This window comes from Myodes glareolus, chromosome 7, assembly GCF_982192425.1.
Source record: "Myodes glareolus chromosome 7, mMyoGla1.1, whole genome shotgun sequence".
Taxonomy (NCBI): domain Eukaryota; kingdom Metazoa; phylum Chordata; class Mammalia; order Rodentia; family Cricetidae; genus Myodes; species Myodes glareolus.
This window is the reverse complement of record NC_142032.1, coordinates 40892319-40899405: the sequence shown is the minus strand read 5'-3', so window position 1 is coordinate 40899405 and position 7087 is coordinate 40892319.

The window sequence follows — 7087 nt, the reverse complement described above, 5'->3', positions numbered from 1 at the left end:
AAAATGAAGAGGTTTATATTAACTGTGAGCTGTGGAAAAAGAGACCAGCAGAGGACTAACCCAGGAATTCCATTAAGGACTTGGCAGGGTTCTTTTGCATGGGAAAGAGTTTACTGTTTTTCTCCAGTCACCAGGCTCTCAGTGGAAGCAAACCCGACCAGAATATGTGTGAACTTCTCTGTTTCTCTTACTCAAGGGAGCAGTACATTCCCTCCTTTTCTCCTAGCTCCCCAACATCCAGTTGACCCCATTTTCAGTGTCCCTCTAAGGTAAGAGTTTCAGCTGGTACTAGAGTGTCTCACTTAGGCAGAAATCCCATAACCACTCTTCATCTTCCTGTCTCTGTCCAATGCCAGGGGTGCTGCCTCATAGACCTCGCCAGACAATGTTACTCTGCCATTTGATCAAACAGGACATCAAGAGTTACTAGGCAGAGAAAGAGATCTCATAGAAAATACTGATCTGTCTATAACATTTCCTCTCTTATTATTGCCACTGGATAGGTCATATTTAACTCAACCTATTGTAGGTAAAGCTTTCCTGTGCCAGCAGCCACTCACAAATATCCACTCAGTGGCTTGACATTAATTACAAAAGTTCAGTCAGTAACACAGGCTTATTACTAACTAGCTCTTGCATTTCAAATTAACCCATATTCCTTATTTATACTCTGCCACGTGGTGATACCTTTAGCTTGGTACGTTCATCTCCTGCACCCCTTGTGACTGGTTGGTGACTCCTTTCATTCATATGACTCTGCTGTACTTCCTTCAGTACCCTCTCAGTCTGGTTTTCCTGCCTACCCTCCTCCTGCCCAGCTATAGGCCAGTCAGATCTTTATTAGCAGTGAGAGTAATGCATATCTATAGTGTACAAAAAGATTGTTCCACAGCAACCTATAGTCATTGAAAAATATTTACCTATGATTTGGGCAGGGAAAGATAAGAAACATGAATATTAAGGCTTAAAATATGGCTCTGAAGGCAGGTATAATGGTTAATCTTGTCAATTTAACTCATATTTAGATCACCATAGAAACATGCCTCTAGGGGTTGGGATCCCAGGCTGAATATAAAGGAGAAAACAAGTAAATTGAGCATCAGGATGCATTTCTCTGCTTTATTACGACAGATACAGTGTTGCCAGCAACCTCCTCATCTGGCTACCATGTAGCCCTGCCTGTCTCCTCTCCAACCAGGAGCCAAAATCAGCTACTCCCTCTATAAATTGCATCAGGCATTTTGTACAATGTGAGAAAAGTAACTGCTATATTTGATTTTAGTTTAAATTCTTAAATCACCAGGGGATTCTTGGAGGTTTTTCTTCAAGTGACACCTTCCAAGTCAAAAAGGAGGGATCACTACACCCCTGGTTAGGAGCCACTGCTCTTAATGAGGATGGGCAGAGTCCTCAGATGTGGACAGATTTAAAAAACATTTTTTTTGAGAACTACCCAGAGGATTTATGCAAACGCTTAGTATATGCCAGGAATGTTGTAAGCATAAATAAAATACCATTGTAGATAAATGCAATACAAATAGAATATGTGTGATTTTTGTAGCTCCTCTTGACTCGCTGGGATTTACTGGCTAATGTAATAAAATGCCAAGCACATCATAATAGATTCTCTCACTTAAGGCTCAATCCTCTTTATCTCCATGCAAAAACATATTAAGACACGAATTAATGATTTCTTACTTCTAAAACTGTTCCAAACTTAAGCCAACTCAAAAAATCTAAAAAAAAAAAACTTTTTATTCTAAATTTCCCTAAGCTATTGATTGTCTATATAAAACTGACATGATTAAAGTTTTACTGAAAGAAAAAAAAAGTGCCCCCTTAGTCATGAGACCAGAGTTCAGTCCGCATCAGAAGCAGGTTTTATAAATTCCTCTCTAAAATCTGCACACTGAGCAGATGAAGAATTCAGACCAATTTTACTCAAAAGCTGAAATCCTTGCAGGACTTCAGACTATCTAAGCATGAAATGTACAGTCCTCCTCCTCTGTGCCCCAGACTGTTTCCATGTACGTCTCAAGTGCCAATCTGTCTTCATGAATTCTAATTACCGTTGGCACCAGCACGCTGCTGAACTAGAGGGAGTGAAAGGCATTTTGACATTTGTTGAACCCTTTAAAGCCTGTGAAATTTGTGTTTGAGACTGGCTTCCTGGAGACAAGAGAAAGCTGAGAAGAAGCCAGTCTTTCTGGACAATCTAGTAGCAAAGTCTGCATCTGAGATTTTCTTCTTAAACCAGTTCAAAAAGAAAAATGTTTCTGGGTAGGCCAAAATAGACAGAGAAAAAAAAAACAAATCAAACAAAAAACCCTGGAGTCAAGTACTAACTTGAGCTGTCGAAGAATTCCTGTTGCTTAACAAAGAAGGATAAAAGAAAGTGTTGCTCACCCACCAATGGGAGATCATGATTGCTCCCAGATTAGAGAAACTATTTGAATAAGAATGACCTTTGAAAGGTAAAAATATGGAATACAATAGGTTCCCTTAATGAAAGGGCTCTTGCAACCACAATAATCCCAAACTATAGAATATGTTTTCCAATGATACAACACGCCTATCATAATTAGATAGTGAGAAATTCATAACCCACAGAAGAACTATAAGGGCAAATTATCCAAATGTTCATATAAATCTAGTCCACATCTCAAAAACATCCTATTACACTGTACTATTTTATCATCCTCTATAATGACATGAGTGGCATTAGCCTTTGGGACAAGATGACAAGAGAATGACACAGGCAATGTGCCACAGTGTTTGGCTACTACACAATGGTTCCGCAAGCAGGAACTGTGATGCCAGATGATCTGGTGCCTGGGACAGCTACTAGGAAGAGACAGACTGGTGGCATGCAAAAAGTGATCTGCTAGACTGGAGGTGACGGGCATGCTTGGCAGAGAAAATGGGGTGGCAGGAGACCGTTCTTTACTACTCAGAAGGCCACAGAACTAACATATAGGAACATTTTTGTTTAGTGTTTTCAGACTGACTTCACTATGAATAACCAAGGTCTCAGAAAATAAAGTCATACATAATAGCGAGTGCATGAGCATGTGTTTGTCATAGTGCATTTGGAGGCAGGCGACAGCTTTGGGAATCGGTTGTCTCTTTTCACCATATGAGACCCTCAGATACCCAACTTGGTAGCAAGTTCCTTTACTGGTCCACAAAACAGATCTTTTAAAAAATAATATAGTAGTAGCAAATAACAGTCCTTTTTATTTGTATTTTCTTTCCTTCTTTCCTTCTTTCCTTCTTTCCTTCCTTCCTTCCTTCCTTCCTTCCTTCCTTCCTTCCTTCCTTCCTTCTTTCCTTCCTTTCTGTTTCCCAAGACAGAGTTTTTCTATAGCTTTGGAGCCTGTCCTGGAACTCACTCTGTAGACCAGCCTAACCTCAAACTCAAAGAAAGCCACATGTCTCTGCCTGCCAAGTGCTGGGATTAGAGGAATGCACCACTACCTCCTAGCTATTTTCTATTAATTTTCAGATATCTCCTATACTTTTAATTTTTTAGAATTATTTTATATCTATGGGTATTTACTCTATGTATGTATACACAGCACTCAAGGGTCTGGTGATTTTTAAGTCCCTAAATGGGGTATCTGAACTCCTAGAACTGGAGTTACAGACAGTTATGAGCTGCCATGTGGGTGCTGGGAACCAAACCCAGTCCTCTGAAAAAGCAGTGAACCCTCTTAACTGTGGAGCCATCTCTGCAGCCCAAACATTCACTACTATTACTTTAAAGCTCATTAGCACTATCAAGGCAGTGCAAATACTGTAGATTTACTTTATGTAGTTGTGTTTTAAAATCCTTGTGATTCAGTCTACCATTATGATCCTTATTTCTGTTCTTAACTTTAACAGTTATCAGTGCTCAAAAGCTAATTCCTGATGATACACAGACGTGAATAGAAAGGGATCACATTTTTACCTACAAACAATGGCGATCTTTTTTAAATCTTTCTAATTGTGTAAAATTACTGAAATTCAACAGCATATTCAACCAGCACAAAGACTACAGTGACAGAAGATGTGAATCTATTTCACAGATACTATTGTGACTGTTGGCCAGTCCACTAGAATTGTCCATAGTTAGCCCTTCTTCACAGTTGAGGACCAATTCCGAAGGGCAATAAGAAATACTGCCTCCACCATTTTTTTCTTATTAAGCAGGGCATGAATTATTAAATTCATCCTGAGGTATTTTTAGAGAAATGTTTGCAGTCCATTCAGAGAAGTAGACAATGAATTCCCCAAACCACTTAACTAAGTCCGTGCAAGCTCCAGTGAGTGTCAACATACTAAAAGCAACACAGCAAGAACACCACACCTGGGAGTCTGAGATCAGACAATTTCTGCTCGTTCTTTAAGGTTTTCCAAATATCTTACCCCATGGTACATTTGTGCAGGAAGTAGCACCAATTTACATATTAAATATTAGAGAAGCTGACTTCTCCTCCAGGTAGTAGTTGTACTAGCTAGATTGATGTCCACTTGACACAAACTACAGGCATCTGAGAGAAGGAAATCCCAGCTGAGGAAGACTTCAAATGGCAGGGCTGTAGGCAAGCCTGGAAACATCTTCTTACATTTTTTTTAATATTTTATTGAACTCTACATTTTTTTCTGCTCCCCTCCTTTCCTCTCCTTTCTCCTTCTACCCTCTCCCATGGTCCCCATGCTCCCAATTTACTCAGGAGATCTTGTCTTTTTTTTTTTTTTTACTTCCCATGTACAATAGATCCATGTAAGCCTCACTTAGGGTCTTCTTGGTTGTCTTAGTTCTCTGGGATTGTGAATTGTAGGCTGGTTTTCTTTACTCTATGTCTAAAGGCCATGAGTGAATACATTTGATATTTGTCTTTCTGTGTCGGGTTACCTCACTCAATATGATGTTTTCTAGATCTATTGATTTGTCCACAGATTTTAAGATGTCATTTTTTTCTGCTGTGTAGTACTCCATTGTGTAAATGTACCACATTTTTCTTACCCATTCTTCAGTTGAGGGGCACTATAGGTTGTTTCCAAGTTCTGGCTATGTCAATTAATGCTGCTATGAACATAGTTGAGCACATGTCCTTGTGGTATGATTGAGCAGCCTTTGGGTATACACCCAAAAGTGGTATCACTTGAGGAAGGTTGTTTCCTAATTTTCTGAGAAATCACCACACTGACATCCAAAGGGGCTATACCAGCTTGCACTCCCACCAGCAATGGAGGAGTGTTCCCTTTATCCACAACCTCTCCAGCAAAAGTTGCCGTCAGTGTTTTTGATCTTGGCCATTCTTACAGATGTAAGACGAAATGTTAGAGTTGTTTTGGTTTGTATTTCTCTGATGACTAAGGATGTTGAGCATTTCCTTAAGTGTCTTTCAGCCACTTTAGATTCTTCTGTTGAGAGATCTCTGATAAGGTCTGTACTCTATTTTTTATTGGTTTATTTGTTCTTTTGATGATCAATTTCTTGAGTTCTTTGTGTATTTTGGAGATTACCCTCTGTCCAATGTGGGTTTGATAAAGATCTTTTCCCATTCTGTAGGCTGTCGTTTTATATTGTTGACCATGTATTTGCTTTACAGAAGCTTCTCAGTTTCAGGAGGTCCTATTTATTAATTGTTTCTCTCAGTGTCTGTGACAGTGAGGTTATATTTAGGAAGTGGTCTCCCGTGCCAATGCATTCAAGCGTACTTCCCACGTTCTCTTCTATGTGGTTCAGTGTGGCTAAACCTTTGATTTATTTGGACTTGAGTTTTGTATATGGCGATATTTTTATTCTTCTACATTGTAGATATCAAGTTATGCCAGCACCATTTGTTAAATATGCTTTCTTTTTTCCATCTTATATTTTTTTCTTCTTTGTCAAAAATCAGGTGTTCATAGGTATGTGCATTGATATCTGGGTCTTTGATTCAGTTCCATTGGTCCTCCTGTCTGTTTTTATGCCAATACCAGGCTGTTTTCTGTACTGTAGCTCTATAGTAGAGTTTGAAGTCAAGGATTCTGATGTCTCACGAAATTTCTTTATTGTACAGGATTGTTTTGGCTATCCTGGATTCCTTGTTTTTTTTCAAATAAAATTTAGCATTGTTCCTTTGAGGTCTGTGAAGAATTTTGCAGGGATTTTGATGGGCATTGAATTGAATCTGTAGATTACTTTTTGGTAAAACTGTTATTTTTACTATGTTAATTCTACTTACCCAAGAGCATTGGAAATCTTTTCATTTTCTGGTGTCGTCTTCAACTTCTTTCTTCATAAATTTAAAGTTCTTGTCATACAGGTCATCCACTTGTTTGGTTAGAGTTACTCCAAGATATTTCTTGCTATTTGGGGCTATTATGAAGGGTGATGTTTCTCTGATTTCTTTCTCAGCCCTTTTATCACCTGTGTACAGGAGGGCTACTGATTTTTTTAAGCTAATAATGTAACCTGCTACATTACTGAAGGTGTTTGTGAGTTGTAGAAGTTCCTTCATATAATTTTTGAGGTCACGTATGTAAACTAACATATCATCAGCAAATAGTGAGAGTTTGACTTCTTCTTTTCTGATTTGTATCCCCTTGATCTTTTGTGTGTGTGTGTGTGTGTGTGTGTGTGTGTGTGTGTGTGTGTGTCTTACTGCTCTAGCTAGAACCTCAAGTAATATATTGAATAGATATGGAGAGAGCGGACAACCTTGTCTTGTTCCTGATTTCAGTGGGATCACTTTATGTTTCTCTCCATTTAGTTTGATGCTGGTTTTTGGCTTGCTGTATAGTGCCTTTATTATGTCTAGGTATATTCCTTGCATCTCTGCTCTCTCCAAGACCTTTATCATGAAGAGATGTTCTATTTTATTGAAGGCTATATCAACATCTAATGAGATGACCATGTGGGTTTTTTGTTTGTTTGTTTGTTTGTTTTGTTTATGTGGTGGATTACATTGACCGATTTTCGTATGTTGAACCATACCTACATCTCTGGGATAAAGCCAACTTGATATGGTGGATGATTTTTTTTTATGTGTTCTTGGATTTGGTTTGCCATTAACTTACTGAATATTTTTGCATCAATGTTCATGAGTGAGAT